Consider the following 18,358-nt stretch of genomic DNA (forward strand, 5'->3'; position numbering starts at 1 on the left):
TCTGTTTTCTTCGTTTTTGGTTCCTTCACCATCAGAGCTAAATTGAAGAATGGTGGAGAATTCTAGAGGAGTAGACTTAATAACATTCCGAATCTTTTATTATTTTCATCCAACAGTTTTTTCATCTATAATTACATCATCAATTTCATGCTCGATTTCCTCTTCCAGTCTTTCTCCGATTAATGGAAATTGTGCTATATGAAGGAGTCTTCTGAAGAGCAGTTGTTTCGTTTCTTCACGTTGTGTAGGATGAGTCATGTAGTGCCGAATTCTATTCCAAAGCATGGTTTCAAAAATCTTTTCTTCCATCGTTTTAAAATCGATCGCGATAAATCTGTTAATCCATTCTAAATCAACCTCTTTTCCAATTTTACCTTCTCGAATGGTAGCTTCAAGATCAACCCATTCAAAGATCATCTTCAAATCCGAGGGTGTTATCGATATTTCTTTTACAGATATTGTTGATTCCAAACATTCCCTGCATTCCATCGCACTGCAGACACAGTTGGACTTTAATCTTTTCAATGACACAACTTTTCTAAAAGCAGCTGTTCCTAGAATGTAGTATAAACATTGCTCGGTGAGATGTGTACGAATTTGTTCATTTTCGTCAAGTTGAACCAAGATGTTATCCGGGATTATTTCTGCAACCTCGAATGGAACAAAATCTTTAATCAGAATGTTTTGAGCCATGTTACTATGAGAAAGTCTACATTCGAAATGATTTTACATTGGATAGTATATTGAATTTATATGAGCTTAGTTATATATTATTGATATTGTATATACGAAAAGAAGAGTCAATGAAGAAAATAAAATTTTATAGTAATAATACATCGTGGAGCAAAACTCTACTATCATATATACTTAGCAACAAAATCACTTCTAAAAATTATGCTAAAATATATTCTGTGCTCACTCCATCGTTACATACTCTTCTTTTTGAATAAAAATATGTTAATCCTGTTCTAAGTTGAGTGTATGAGAACACTCTATTGTCTTTTTTTACAAAACCTTTGTTTATCCCTTCCTTAGGAAATCTTGATTGTAATACTTTTAAAAAAGTGTCTTTTGTAAAACTATTCGTAGTTTTACTTAATCCTTTACTGCTATGCTTTGTAGAATGAGTTTCATCATTCCAGCAAAAGTAAGTCTTAGAATTTAAGGCTACTATTCCATGACCTGAAAATTCTACTTTGAATAAACCAGGAGTCCTTATATCATATTGATATACTTCTTTGCAACAATTTTGTAATTCCCACAACTTTGTAGGATCAGATTTACAGAGTTGGAAATCATCCGCGTGTCGTTCGCAATACATCCTAGGAAACCATTTTCCATATTCTTTGTAGTATATATCAGCGATCTCTTTTCTAACGATATTATCCATAGGTGCTGAAAGAGCCATGTAGGCACTATCTGTATCCATCGCCCCATACTGGAAGTCCTTTCTGTCGAAGTATCTAAAATAAAAAAATTTCAATCCTTAATTCTTGTTATCTTAGTATTATAATACTCTCATTTCAAAAATTTATCATTCAAATGTTTACCATTATACATATTTTTTCTACAAGATACAAATGAGATTACTTACCTATCCATGAAGTCATAGTAGAACTCCAACATCCGAAGTTTAGCCAGTTGTAATATGGAGAATCCGATATGTACAGGTATATCCATCTTCATCTGAATAAATATATATATACAGTCTTATTAGGTTCCTTTACATATATTACTCCAAGTAAATTTTTCATTATGATTCAATTATATCAATAAGATAATAAATATATACTACTAACCGAAGACTTGTGTTGAGTCAACTCATAGAAGCTATCATCGATTTCCTCCAAAGATTCAAATCTGTGTGATCGTATTCTCAAGGATGCTTCATAATCTCCTTGAATATACTTGACATTTCGATGTTTTAATTTCTCAGTGATTGTTTTCCCGTACGATGAATTTCCAATGAGTTTATTGGTTGTGGCTATCAACTCTTGGTCAGGATCTTTGTCACCAGCTCTTCTAGCATTTGAGACAGATTCTCCAAATGACTTGAAAACTCTTCTAGGGGTGTATTCTATGAGTTGATATATTTTGGTTATAATCATCCCATGATTAAGATACCATTTTGCTAAAGTGGTGAGTAGTAAAATTTTTTGTCCAAACACACTCCCCACCAAAGTTCGTTGTTCTTGAGGTAGCATTCCTTCCTTTTCAGCAAATTCTTTCATACTTTCACTAAGATGATTTCTATTCAAAGATGTATTCTTGAAAATGGGGCTCATTTCTGAAAACTTTTCGTATAAGTTTTCAGGAACAGATATATCGCATTCAATGAATCCATATATCTCCCCTTTTATAATCTGCTGAATAATCTCATCCTCGGTGGCAAAGGAATTGGAAGGATAAAACTCTTTGTTGAAGATACTAATAAAGTTCTTAATCTCGGTGTTATCCTCAATCATCTTGTCCCATTCACACTCCCAGATTCTTACTAAACGATATCCAAGTTCTTTAACATATTCTTCCTTCTTTTTCGTTTCCTCCAGAACTTCACTCATGGGTCGATTCTTATATGGATGTATACTTATTCCTTTGGTCTTGTTACAGTTATGTCCATGCCAGAAACATCCATGAAATTGAAACACTGTATTCGATTCTTCACAATATCCATCAACAGGAAGATTATGTTGTCCAATTCTAAATTCTTTATCATTGTTTTCATGTAAGATTTGAATATTGTCCTTCCAAGTCAAAAATTGTAACCATCCATGAGCAGCCTTGCTATTTTTTCGAGGATGAGTGTATGCAAATCCATTTTCGAATCGCCTTATTCTAGGGTTTCCAGTAGGCATTTCTTGCATCATACTCCACAAATATAATGCATTTGCATCAACTCCTAGAATAAGTTCACAAAGTTTGGATTCCTTTCCAAACTTTCTTTCTCAAATCAGTGTTTTCTTCGACTCATGAAGTCTGTGAAAAATAATGCTAGGTCCACCTACGATATTGTCCTTGATGGTAAAGTAAATATCTTTATCGTTTTCCTTGATCAGACAGACAGGTTGACAAGTTTTGAAATGATGTGATGAGATTGTCTGATGATGAGAACTCATAGGATGAGGAGGTGAATCTGAAAGTTTCAACATCAATTTTACCGCCAATCCAGGAAGTGAAATGGCGTCTTTCAACATATCGATTCCCATGGTTCTGTAAACTTTTTTTTGTTTTTCTACAGCTTCAACAAATGGTACTACATCGAGATTGTTGTACCATACTAGAAAATCTTTTAACGTTTTCATCTTTTCTTGTTTCCAAATGTTTAAACAGATTTCATAATCAGCATCCGAAATATGTTCATCTCTCAAAGAACTGTAAAAGCATTCTTTAGGTGGTAGAAACGGTTGTTTCAACTTCTCAAGATCATCCATATATTCATAAGGATAGAATCCTTTTTGTTGAGAACATTTGAAAGCTTTGAGATACTTTGCATAGGAAAATCCTGGAGCAATGAAGTTGGAAATATCCAAGAATTTGAATCTTCTTGATTGAATACAGCTCATCTTGTTTGTTCTTTTCACTACAAAATCAAAATCTTCATCTTCTGTGTCTTGAAGACATCGAAGTAGAGGTCCTTTCATCACATTCAGGTCGTAGTTTTGTGAATTAAATCCTAGAATCGGAATACATGAGATGAATTTGTCGAAACGTTCAAATAAATGACGAAATCCCTCTCTTGAATGGTATACTCGAGGATTGGAAAATTTGCAGAATTTAAATCTTTCTTCAACTTTTCCTTGCTTTTCAGCTTTTGCCTTCATCATCTGTCTAATGTAGTAAAGTTTTTTTTCAAGGATATCCCGGGCTTCATCAGCAATTTGGGAAATATACTGAACAAAAAAAGATATACAAGAATCAGTATCTCCCTCACTTACAAAACACTTTGGATCCTTAAATCCGGGTACATTTGAACAAACTGATATACTCATCAATTCGTGTCTCGATGTGAATGTAACCGAATTGGAATTTGGTGGAAGGTCGGATTTTGGAAGATAACACTCGATATCATAGGTGATTAAAAAAGGATAATAAGTATCTTCCTCAGCCACGGATATTCCTATCTCTCGTTTCAGTTGTTCAAAAATTGTAGGTGTTGCCTTAAACTTTCCTCCTTCGAAGATGAAGTTTGTTACTGTTTCTTGACTACATTTATGTCTCTTGAAATTTCCTCTTTTTGTAAAGCTCACTTCACAGGAAGGACAACTAAACCCTTTAGTATAAGCATTAACATCCTTGATGAAACTGAAATGAGAGTTCTGCAAATCGAGGAAGAGTTCCTTTCCCTTTTTTTGGGTCGATGTCCAGATGACTGTTGAGGTTTCATCAGCATTCAGAGATAATACGGTTATACGGATGTCAGAACACTTCTCAAGAGAAATTAAGTCTCCTAACTCAATTCCAGGAAAATTCTTCATCAGATCTTTGGAGGATGAGGAAGGAGAAGAAATGTGTTTCGAGTACTTTTGAAATAGCATCTTCACAAGTTGCTGTTTTGGTCTTTGTCTGGTGCAACTACATCGCTTTGAACACTCACACATCTCCTTCAATGCTAAACATCTGAAGAAACAGAGATTGTCTGTGTAAGGAGTGCAGCTCATAGTGATTACATGTCGATTGTTAAGAATGTGAGACGGAAGATCTGAAGCCACTCCTATTTGCCCCATTCCAATCAATTTATAGAAATAGAATGAAATATTGGTAATTACATTCAATTTCCAAGCTGTATTCGGGCGTTCTCGAATCGCTATAGCAGCAAGATCTTGTCTTGTCAATTCTTCAAAAAAATTCTGTAGTTCCTGTCTTGTTGTAATCAGTTTTGCTTTTTTGAAAATTGTAGCATTATTCGATGAAGCATGAAAATATCTTAATTCTCCTGAGGCTTTATGTTCAAGAATGCATCCCACACTACAATTTAATTTAGCTCTTGTTTGTAACCCATTCCAAGTTGTCAACATTTCGTTCCATATTCTTTCCGAATGGTTTGGAGTTGGAAGTTCTGCTTGAGGAATATTTCCATTCCATAAATTTACGTTTAACGTTTCAACAACTCTTCCTCGTCGTCTTTTTGTTTTCATAGCATTCCAATATCTTCTTATTAACTCATCCCATGCCTCATCATCATTAACAGGAATGATATCCTGATTAACTTGTTCTCTTTCATTTTCGATAGGAACGATGGGCTCGACTCTATCATTAATACCAACTAAATTGTCATCATCAGCGTCCACTTCATTTTCGTTTCTTTCGATTTGATTTGTAGGTTGATCAGATAAATATCTATTTTCTTCGATTTCATTTGTATTTTCTTCTTCTGATACATCTGATTCATCGGATTCATCCTCAGCAAGATTTCGAGTAATAGGAGTTACTGTTATCTTAGATCGTCTAAGATCTCCTCTTCCAATTTGAGTTGAAGCAGAACGAAATGAAGAATGATGAGAAACAATCTTTACTTTTTCGAAAATGAAAGGGGGATTGGAAACTTGTATAATAATCGAGGCATCATCATCATCATCATATTCGTGATATTGTTCCGAAGAATCATTAGTTGATGTTGTAAACGATTCTGAACTTTCATTCGATTGGAGATGAATGTGTTTAACATGTCTTTTGAGGATTGATTTTTTGTTAAATGAAGTCGAACATTCTAAGCAGATATATTTATTAGCTGAAACAGATGATACACTTCTTTCCCTACTTCTGCTTCTTTCTCTATTATCAATTGAAGTGGAAGGAGCAGAATTTTCCGATGAAATTAAATTATGCTCTCATGAAAGCTTGAACATCTTTGAGGAAGATTTCCAGCTGCCAAGAATTAAAAATCTCATTTTACTATTCTCTCTACATTTATTCATTCATTAAAAATTTTTTCCACCAATTATTGTAAATCAACTCACCTCATCAGATTTGCTCCAGTCTCCTTCTGAATGGGAAGATGCCGGATACATTTCCTTGATGTATTCAAATTTCGGAAATATATAATCCAGTGAAACAGAGATAATCCAAAGTTCTGAGAGAAGATTATACATAGATATCCAAATTGTAGAATTAATCCAAACTTTTGTGAGATATATAATCCAGTTAGTTCGGAGAAATATAATCCAGTGAAACAGAGATAATCCAAAATTCTGAGAGAAGATTATACATAGATATCCAAATTGTAGAATTAATCCAAACTTTTGTGCGATATATAATCCAGTTAGTTCGGAGAAATATAATCCAAAGTTCTGAGAGAAGATTATACGTAGATATCCAAATTGTAGAATTAATCCAAACTTTTGTGAGATATATAATCCAGTTAGTTCGGAGAAATATAATCCAAAGTTCTGAGAGAAGATTATACGTAAATATCCAAATTGTAGAATTAATCCAAACTTTTGTGAGATATATAATCCAGTTAGGTAAAGAAATAGTTCGAAGATCTGAGAATTTCATGTATAATAACTCCAGGAAAAAAGTCTCGATAATGGTGAGCCCATCAAACTTAGCTGTATTTATACTAGTCAAGTTCAAGGAGGTGGAACCCGGACAAAAGTTATAAATCTCTTCTAATCCATCTTGTCTCACTCAACTTTCGTGAAAATTGAATTTCGCGAAAGTGAATTTCGCGAACTTGGATTTCGCGAAATTACACATTATATATATATATTATATAGTCAACTTTCGCGAAATTGAATTTCGCGAAAAGTGAATTTCGCGAAATTGGATTTCACGAAATTATATATTATATAGTCAACTTTCGCGAAATTGAGTTTCGCGAAAAGTGAATTTCGCGAAATTGGATTTCGCGAAATTACACATTATATATATTATATAGTCAACTTTCGCGAAATTGAATTTCACGAAATTGGATTTCGCGAAATTACACATTATATATTATATAGTCAACTTTCGCGAAATTGAATTTCGCGAAAGTGAATTTCGCGAAATTGGATTTCGCGAAATTATACATTATATATATTATATAGTCAACTTTCGCGAAATTGAATTTCGCGAAAAGTGAATTTCGCGAAATCCAATTTCGCGAAATTACACATATATATTATATAGTCAACTTTCGCGAAACTGAATTTCGCAAAAGTGAATTTCACGAAATTGAATTTCGCGAAATTATACATTATATATATTATATAGTCAACTTTCGCGAAATTGAATTTCGCGAAAAGTGAATTTCGCGAAATCCAATTTCGCGAAATTACACATATATATTATATAGTCAACTTTCGCGAAATTGAATTTCGCGAAAGTGAATTTCGCGAAATTGGATTTCGCGAAATTACACATTATATATATTATATAGTCAACTTTCACGAAATTGAATTTCGCGATTTTCAATTTCGCGAAAAGTCTTCTGATATTATGGATGATGCAGCTAAATTTATCAAAACTCATTAATCATTTGATGAGGAGAATTGTATATAACCAGCAGAACTTTACTAAAACGATATCAGTTCTTCATTCAAACTCAGAGAATTAACACACTACACAACTATGGAGGATAATACTCAATCTGGAGTGATAAAACCTGGATCGAATAGTTCAGTGAAGATGACGAAAAAGAGAATTTCACCTGTAACTCTTTCTAACACGACTCCTCCAACGAAGAAGAAGAAATCCAACCAAATCGAAACGAATTTGGAGCAAAGGGCAAAAGATGTGGCAGACAAGTTAAGAACATTAAGTAAGGATACTTTAATGGAGGCAAAATCACTGCAGAAAATGACAGACCTTTCAGTAGGATTGATTATGGAGGTGACAAAAACGGAAGAAGCTCATTCGATCCATGGAGCGTGCTGTATCATTCACTTCAACTATGTGGAAAATGGGATTACTAAATCTACTGCTGTATTTGCTCCAAAACGATTTCTAGATGAATCGCTGTCTTATCCAAGTATTATGGTATATCTTGGATTAAAACCTAAGAGTAATGGACAGGGAAGTTACCATGACTTAAGACGAGTAACAGAAGGAACCTCAACTCCCTTGGACATGAAACGCACTCTAGCCAATCTGAGATCGAAGAGACTTGAAAAACTTATACAACTTTTCGAGACTCGTCATCTCAAGGAGTTCAAAGCACCATCTATTTTCTACAATCACAATGTTGGAACAAGTGAATACAAAGATGCTGAAGGCAAGGTGAATGTGGTACCAGCTGTAGCATTTTCAACCAAAGTTGATGGAGAGGAAGTTCAAGGAACTTTAACGATGCCTTCGAGATATGCCCTTTCGTTGAAAGAAAATTATCCGGGTATCATTATATACAAGGGACTAGTAACATCTCACAATACTCGCGAATACTACGATGTAGTAGTCATGGGACATGAAGAAGCAAGCAGATTTTACGAGAGTTCACAATGCAAAAAGGAATCTGCTATCATAGATATTTCCGATGACGATGAGTGAATGATAAACAACTCGATACAAACTTCGTTATAAAGATTGTACATGAACATTTTCTTATGTATATATTCAATGTTTCATTTATACTATATTATCTTTATTGCGACCTATCTACTTGAACATTTTCATATATTTCAAGTTAAACATAAACTATTTTATTTTTATTGAAACAAAATGATGATGGAAATAATGAATAATACATATAAATATATCTTTTAAAGTGAATAATTTTGTAATAAAACTGATCTTTCATTCAACATATTAATTTCTCCAACAAATTTCAATCTTACATACAAAAAAATACAAAAAAAACCGAAAATAAATTCCTTAAAATTCTTAACCATTCAAGAGCTTCAACATTACAAAATCATCAAATCTTCAAAAAATAACTTTGTACATAAACACTTTCTCATATATATTCAATGTTTCAAATATATAACAATCTCCGGAAAATCAACCCCTCGGTGTCCCAGATATTAACCCCCTCACTCATCCGGTAATCTCTCGCTCTCCTCGATAATCCGCGAGATCCACTCCGGAAAACCAACCAGCCCTCGATGTCCCAGATATTCACCCCCCACTAATCCACCGATAATCCGCGACGATTCGGCCGACTAATCCGCAACGATTCCCCCGACTAATCCCGCGATAATCCACGTTTAATCGGATGACTCATCCCCCACTAATCGGATGACTCATCCACAGATAATCCGCCGATTACGCCGGGAGCGGATCCATACCCCCTCGAATTCAACCCCCTACTCTACACCACAATTTCCCCCCAAACCCCAACATCTCATTCAACTCCACGCAATTCAATCTACACCCCTAGCCAATTTAATTCGCAACCCCCTTTTTCTATCCCCCCGCTGGATCCGTCACTTTTTTGTGTAGATCTGCTCTCTACATACTACTCTTATGTGTACATTAGTCTAAAGACAGCAGGCTTAGCTCTGAAAAAACCCAAGAAGTGTTTGTCTCACCGAAGAGTAAGACTATAAACAAACTATGAGTTCCTTTAGTAAATGAAATGAGTTGAACTGCGTCTGGTGGATCAGAATAAGTTAGGCAGGAAATTATAATGCAATTTTACCAATCTTTATGGTAAGATGGTAGGTAGCTGCTGTTTAAAGCTGCTATTTATCTGTCGTCATGGTTGTAGAAAAATAGAAACATTTTGAATTAATTACAACTGTATTAGTTTAGTTATATTATATAACATATATTAACTTTAAGAAGTAGGTTCATTATATATATATTTATATAAATTTGTATATATATAAATATATATTTATATATGTATATATATGTGCGTTCATTTGTACATATATATGTATATGTAAATATATTTATTTGTGCATGTGGATACAAATATTCATATATACATTGTTACATTTATATATATTAATATACATGTATATGTATATATTTATTTGAATAAATATATACAGTCAAACATGGATAACTCGAACTTCACGAGACCGAGCTAAAGTGTTTGAATTATCAGAGCGTTCAAGTTATCAGAGCACTGTCCTAAGACCATGTATTTACTTATTTATTAGTATATACATGTACATATACAAACTATAATATAAATCAAAAGCACAACTGGCTTGTTTCAAATTAAATGCTTCTAATGTAAAGTTTAAAACGTTTTTATCAAAAAAGTATAGAGATTTTTCTATCACTTGAGATTGGTTTGTTGTTTGAGGTGATGTTATTGCCAGGACTTTTTTAGATTGACATTGGCAAAACTTGATCGTTGTCGAAATGCTCAAAAGAAAAGGCATATTTTTCTTTTGAGCATTTTATGCACGACCCACGAAAGATTGCCTCACTTTACCTTGCTTCCGAAGGGCGATCGCTAAGCGGATGTTTGGTATAATCAAATTTCACCAAACCTTTAGAAAAGTCGTTGACAAAAATATTTTGCCAATTGTGGTAATAACGACGCTTATGAATTACGAAAAGTTGAGGTTTACCTCTATGACTTGGAATAAAGTGATTTTTAAAGCGACAACAACCGTTTCGGTAGCCGTTGGGCAAAAAGCAGTTCGAGTTAACAGTGTTGAGTACGAGTTATCTATAGCTATTTATCATTACGTGGGAACGGACCGAAGAAACCGTTCGAGTTAACCATGTGTTCGAGCTATCCGTGGGCGAGTTATCCATGTTTGACTGTATATCGATACATATTTATGTATGTATATATTTATTTATACATAGGCCTATATATGTGACAGGTCGTGTCATTTTTAATACAAACGAGGTCAAATCACAAAATTTTTTTTAGACCAATGTAATAGAGAAATTTCTCGGCTTTTCAAAACTGTTTTCGGAATTGAAATCGAAGCAACTTAACTTGAGATACAGGTTTTTATCGAAGAAGGTGTTGGTCAATATGGTCGACATCACAAATTGAGAAATTCGTCTTTAAAGTTGATGGATTGAATTTTAAACAGTATTATTTGTTGACGTTTTGGAATGTCATAGCAACCGCACGTTACAGACATTGAATTTTCATGAATGTTGAGATCTATAGGGAAGAGAACATGGCAAGCGATATGAAATAGGTCCCAATGATGTCACTTCAACTCGAATACATAAAACAGTGAGGTCAAGGTCGCATGTTGTGTCATCGACAAGGAACACATTGATACACAGTAAAGGAGTTACTACCAAATTGTGTTGCACATTGAATTGATTATTTTGAGCATAAAATTGATGCAAATGTATCAGTGTTAGAATAATAATCCAATGCACTCACAGAATTTTTACTGAGATTAATGAGTTAGCGTCTTTAGGGTACACGATCTAGGCTCCTAGCCCGGGGAGACAATTTGAGATCAATGTTACTTGTTTAGTAGCTAAATTAGATTTAAGTTAAAGCAAGTTAAAATTGATTAAAATATTATCAAAATAACATGAATATAATATAATGTCAGTGAAAAAATAAACTAATAGCTCTGCTGCTACTATCTATGATTGACGTTTACGTTTCCGTGTCGGGGCGATAGAGCTAGCCTTAGTAGACTTTTTAATAGTCTTTTTGAATTCTGCGGCGGTTGAGCTGTGATCTATTGAGCTGACATATTGAGCTGTGATGGCTGTTGAATAGGCGCTGGGCACACAATATCTCTTTTGCTCTCATCACATAACTCTCTGATTTCTTTGAAAATATATTGCTGACGTTCAACACTCAGACAAAGTGGCGGAATGATTTCAGGCCACTCTGCCCAGGCTGACTCTGCAGACATAAGCTGTATATCTTCACTCTCCACGCTATTGGCATGCTTTTTTACATGGACACTGCCTGCAGCAAAAAAACGATTACTGCACACACTGTCTATTAGTATTACATTTATTGTACAACATTATTGAATTTCTCTATGTTGTACTTTCAAAGCCAAAATTCAGGATGGCAAAGGACACAAAACAAAGTAGGCCTATACCTAATCTTTCCGCCGATAAGATAAACTGGTGGTAGCTCTTAATTTGGCTGATCCTTTTGCTTTTCGCATGAAAAAATCCACTTCAGTCCTTTATTGAAACGAGCACATTGCCATGATCATCCATGACAAGCTGGGCACTGTTTATGTGAGCCAAGCCATTTACTACCTAATTAAATAAAACTCAGATTAAGTAACCAAGAACCTTTAGATAGTTTGTGTATAAATAGCACATGCAAGATTTGAAAATTCTTATTTCACTAATTGACAAAAGGAGTAACATACCTCAGCTATATCAGAAAGAGAGGAAATCTGTTAGTTCTGTATTTCCTTTTTAGCAGGCCAAAGCAGTAATCACAGCTGAACTTCATGTGACCTGCACGAGAAAATTCAGTTCAACCTCCTTGTACAGCCCGTTTGCAACGCGCCAAGCCAAGTACTGTATTACTGCGTTGTTTTTATTCTGGCCATTAAAAAGGGTTTGATATACATAATTGTATCAATACATTTTCAATACAAACATGAAACTTCAAAACATTGGTTGTTGCTTGTATACCAACAGTTGTCAGCGTAGAACAAAGCTTTCTCTTCACCAAGGCAATAGGTTTCTAGATACTGATGAATATAAGATATGACGCTGTTGGCTCCTTTTGTCGAACAAGCAGTCTCATCAATCAGATATTTCACTTGTGCAGGGAAGGTGTCACAGACCACTCCAAATAGCGCACACATCCGAATCGTTTTGAAATAGAGTGGCCCAAGTTGCTGTGGGTTGGCAGGGTAGTAGGCCTAAGAATTACACAAAACGAAAATTTGTTGTTTTTCTATAGACATGCAAGTACATTGTACATTTACTATTTATATTTTATATTTTAAATGTATATTTTTATTTATAAATTTGATTTTTTTTATAATTCTTAATTAGCATTTTCAATTGCTAATTGTCAATTGTTAAAACTCAGCAATGTTTCAACTTAAAACACTACATTCATAGCTTTATACCTTGTAATAGTCGACTAATTAATGTTATATTTTGGGCTGCGTGTGCGTTATTGACGAAAACGTGAAATAAGATTTGCGTTTTGCAACAAGCAATGTTTTAAAAAAAATGTTTTTGACCTACCTGCTGTGCATAATCGATTCCATAGTGAGCAACATGATGTCCAGTCAAAGGAGTGTTGGTACCAAGCTTCGAACCTTCTGTTAAAATATTGTCGTGAAGGCAGGATCTCTAAACTACGACCGTTATCAGTAAAACTTGGCGGAAAATTTCCATCTAATCCATCATTCTCAAGATCTAAAGCGATCTTACTGCTTCGAAAATCACTATTACTTGCTTCTCTACCATGTAAATCTAAATAATCCACATCGACCTCCTCAAATTCTTTCCAAAAGTCACCACCAACGATATCGCAGTAAGACATTTTAAAACGCGATACATAGACTGAATAACCGGAAATGAAATATCGCCATTTTTGTCGTCCTTAGCAACCACTTCAAAGTCTGCAAAACAGTCTAATAAAGCATCCTAGCTAATCATACACCTCAGAAACTGATTCCTGACATATGATTCGCCCTAGAAAAGTCATGACCTCAAGTTCCAAAGTTTAAGCTGCATGGACAAGTTTCTTTGAGAGCTTATTGTGCCCCATATGAAATGCAGCGTTTGTATTGAAAATGATACGCCCTGTCACATATATGCATATGTATATAGTTTTGATAGTTAAAGCTCTAAGAATTTAATAGTTGTAGCTGGACATACACAAACACAGACACAGAAACACACACAAAATTAGCTAGAGATATAAATATATATATATATGTATATATAATATATACATATAAATATATATCAAACTCAAAGTTTGTGTGTGTTGCTTAGTTAGTGTTCGTGTATGTTCAGCTAGGACTAATAAAATCTTGGAATTAAAAATTCACGGCGTAGTGGGTTTGATCTCCCAAAGATTGCAACCAGAAGTTTAAATTAATGCACATAACCACTGAGCTATACAGGCCTTATCAATCCAAGTCGTTATCACATACCACATACCATGTGAACACACTAAATGCTGTTATGAGACATTTTTTGCCCAACTCTGAGATACATGATACTTTTTCGTATTCTTTCCGTTAGCACAACTTTTTCATGCCGCACGATATCAACAATAACTTGTCTCAAATTTTAAAAAAAATTGGCATTTTGTGTACTGATTAAATATACGGGATTAAGTGATATACAGTTCTCGCCATGACGAGTTCAGCGTTATCAATTATGGTAAAGATAGATTCGCAAACAGATAAATGATAAAACGTTAGTTAAGAGTTTGAAGTTTAATAAAGTACATACTGAAAAGTTCTTTCAAGTACATGTTTTGTAAGCTAAAGTCATTTAAGTTAAAATCAGCATTTATCTCACACATTTGTCTCGAAGGTAAAAACTCTCTAAGTAATACATTGCAATGTTACATTATCGTGCAGATCATAACCACAAAATGCACTAAATTTATTGTAGGTAGCTATAGTTACTAAGGTAAACATAATTATTGTTTCGTTACTATTTTTTAATGATGATGATTTTGATGATTTATACCAGGAGTGGCTTGCATTAGATAAGTACTATGGTTTTTCTGTACCAATATATAAACATCTATGGTTTAGCAAACTAAAATCATTAAAATCATTGTATACCAAATAATTTTTCATTGCAATTGTAGCAAAGCAGACTATATTTAGCCATTACTTGGTAATGATTTCAAATTAACATTCAAACACCTTCAAATACATATTTTTCCTCTTACATATAATTTATTTCAACATAACACTTCTTTCATTGTTGGAAAACATTTACTAGTTACAGTTGTTTGAAAAACTTTAAAAACCTTCACCGTGGTTTTATTTTTTCTTTTAATTCATTTGGACGGCACAAAAATACTTTTTTCATGATAAGAAGTTAAAAATTTAGAATGGTAAATGTTGTATGTTGAAAATAAATAAATTTTCTTTTCAGGGACTTTTTTATTATTTGAGCAATACATGGCATTTAGTAGTATAAGTATATACAAAAGCATATACATAAACAATATACAGTCAAACTCGGATAACTCGCCCTCGGATACTTCATGACTTTTACCAGACAGCTAAAATATTGGCCTTTAAAGCTACAGCTAGTTCCTGAGAACCAACCCAATAAACCCTTATGTGGATAGCATATGATTAGAAATGAGAGCAGGTCATTGCATTACTGAGCCTGCTGCTAGTTGTACAAAAAAATGACAAACCTAGTCAAGGTTACCCAGAAAACTAGCCACTATATCTTGATGTACAGGTGAGCATCATTCAGCCATAGCGCTTGCAGGTTCATATTGAAGCATCGAGTCTACTCTGTGACACAGCAAGCAGGAATTAGTTATAAAAATACTCACTGATCACCTCTTATTTCAGTCAAGCGCTTAAAAGACTATGACTATTCAAATTAACAATGAATGAGACACTGCTTGAGGGTTCACCCAGAATATTTGGAAATAGCATACATTGTAAACAGTTTGCTAATCAGATTATTAATGCAAGGCAAACTAGAGCAATATATAGATCAATGAGAGCAATGAAGCATGACCACACATGTCATGCCCATATACAGTACACTGTCAAATTCTCAGTGACTATGCAACCATGACTTTATGCTATGCTGCTCGCTGATCATTTTCAAATAGGTAAATTTAAAAGCTAAACATATTGGGCATGCGGAATGCAACCTTTCATCTAAAGTACCTTGTCTGTTTGATGCATAGTGAGTGAAGAAGTAGCTGGTATGCTTTATGAGTGTACCATATCTTTCTAAAGCACATGTGTCAAACTCACTGCCCGTGGGCCACATCCAGCCCACCTTGTAATCATATCTGGCCCGCAAGATCATTTTACCTTATTGTTATTCATGGCCCTTCCATATGGAGCACTGATGACATATTACTGCCCAGAACTAAAGATCCCTTAACGCAGTGCTTCAGCTGCCTTGCTGCCTACTTGTCGCGTCAGTTAAACTTGAAGTTTGTTTCAGAATGACATTCCTGTATGTTTTTATCCATATTTATGTTCCAAAAATATTTAGTTTTAATGTGTTCAATAAATGTTTATCCTGTTCGCTCTTGACCTAGAACGTGTTTTGAATTTTGGCCCCTTGTACAAATGAATTTGTAATCTGGATAGCTCGGACACATGGTTAACTCGGACGGATTTGTTTGGTCTGTTTCCATGCAATGATAATTTGCTTTAAATAACTCGACCTCAACTTTGTTAACTCGAACAGTTTTTTGCCCAATGACTACCGAGACGGCTGTTATCGCTTTAGAATATCACTCTATTCCAAGCCATAGAGATAAACCTCAACTTTTAGTGGTTCTTAGGCGTCGTTATTACCATTATCGGCGAAACATTTTGGTTAATGACTTTTCTAAAAGTTTGCAAAACATCCAATTTTACCAAACATCCGCTTAGCAATGGCTTTAGAAAGCGAAAAAAGGGAAGTAACCTTCAGATAAACTTAAAGTAAAATCGGCAAAATTGATCTTGGTTGAAAAGCTCAAAAGAAAAATATGTCTTTCCTTCTGAGCATTCCAACAGCGATCAAGTTTTTGTCAATTTTAATCTGAAAACGTCCTGGCAGGCACATCACCTAAAACAACAAACAAATCTCAAGTGATAGAAAAATCTTAATGCTTTCTAATAAATTTTTTTTTATTTCACATTAGAAGGCTCAGGGTCCTACCACACAAATTTTTCATCAGAATAGCCATTTTCAAAATCACTGTGATCACTTTTAAAATCACCGTCGTCCCCTTTTTCAAGTTGGCCACCAAAACAACCTCTTTCTTCACATTCGTCATTTTAATACAAATATCAATTTTGGTAACACTGGGTTGCGTTGAAAACCTGCAACTTGCTCAGAGTGAACTTCTGCTAATCAAAAGCATGGCTCAACCAGCAACCTTCGCAAGCTTATTAGTGATGTTTGGGAGCAGCGTTGCTGATTACTCCGCAAAGAATGACAGGCGTTTTAAGTTTTTTAGGGCTACACTTCCTGTACTAAAAATAGACCAAGATTGTCTTCAATAATCCCTGTCAGTCACAGGCTTGGAAACGGATTTGCTGTCAGTGTGTCTTGGCATTTCATTTCTGTTTACTTAAATTACTTGTCAGTCTATAATTGCTAGGCCAGATGCTTCAAAACTAGTGAAATTTAGTTTGATCGTGTTGATTTATGGACAAACAATAAGTTAGTAAAGGTACCGCCACCCGGAACAAATTTTGTGTTGGTTACGATCGAAATCACGAAATAAACAAAAACACAGAATTATTCGGCCAAAGTTCACAGAATTATCTGAGCTGTGCATGCCCACCGACTTTGTTGATGAAACGTTTTAAATTGGCTAAACAACTTATTAGCGAGCATGATTCTAGCAGCTTTCGGAATTAGAATTGTTTGAGGCGCGTATTACGACACACAATAAAAGTACGAGTGCACTTCAACATAGTAGACACAATGTAACTGATTAGGTTGCGTTCTTGCCGGTATTTATTATTTAGACATTATACATGTAGCTACAAATTGTTTCTTTTTTAATAATACCAGTTTTCTTTTTAGCAGAAAAAGGTTCGGTGCTCGTGTGACCACCACTGTAAGGGGTGGTCGCACGAACGCCGAACTAAATGACGCAAAACGACATCGCTCTCAGCTGTAAAAAGTTCGGTCGAAGACATTTCTGGCCGAAACGAACCATTTCGGTACTGCTCGAAATTTCGTGGCCGAACCCTTGCTCTTATTGGCTGGTTAAAATTCCTAGAATGTTAGCGAGCACGCGTCACATTTCTCCTTACGTGCGTGTGAGCAAAGTTTAAAAAGATATGGGACGATACTTTTATTTCATTAAATAAACAACATGAAGCAATTTACGACAAGGTTCACCCAGACTTGTGATTGTGTTGCATAAATGTAAGATGTTGCACTTAAGTTTTGCATAAATGTAAGAGAATGGTTGTGATTTTCTTTCGTGTAGAACATAATTAACGTGTCATATTCATCCTGATGAAGTATCGTTGACTGATTTGTTTATGTAAAACTGACTTTTTATTAATGTAAAGACTGTTTTTGTTTGTTATATACTCAGCATAGAAAAATTCATATTTTAATAAAAAAAATATAATTATCTTGATGAGAAGGGTTGGCAAAATAATTGTATCAAGTGATTTATTTTGAGCAGCTGAACGATCTTCTGATAAATCTGCTGTGTGATTATAATTTATAATTGTTCCTCAAAATTTTTTTGTTTACAATAGAAATATTTAACTCAAATACATAAAAACTACTAATGAAACTGTGTCCTGTCTCTATACGTATGGTATCTAGGAAGCGAAATGGCTTCGGATGCCGTGTGACGTGTACCACGGAACCG

Source organism: Watersipora subatra, chromosome 5, assembly GCF_963576615.1.
Source record: "Watersipora subatra chromosome 5, tzWatSuba1.1, whole genome shotgun sequence".
Taxonomy (NCBI): Eukaryota; Metazoa; Bryozoa; class Gymnolaemata; order Cheilostomatida; family Watersiporidae; genus Watersipora; species Watersipora subatra.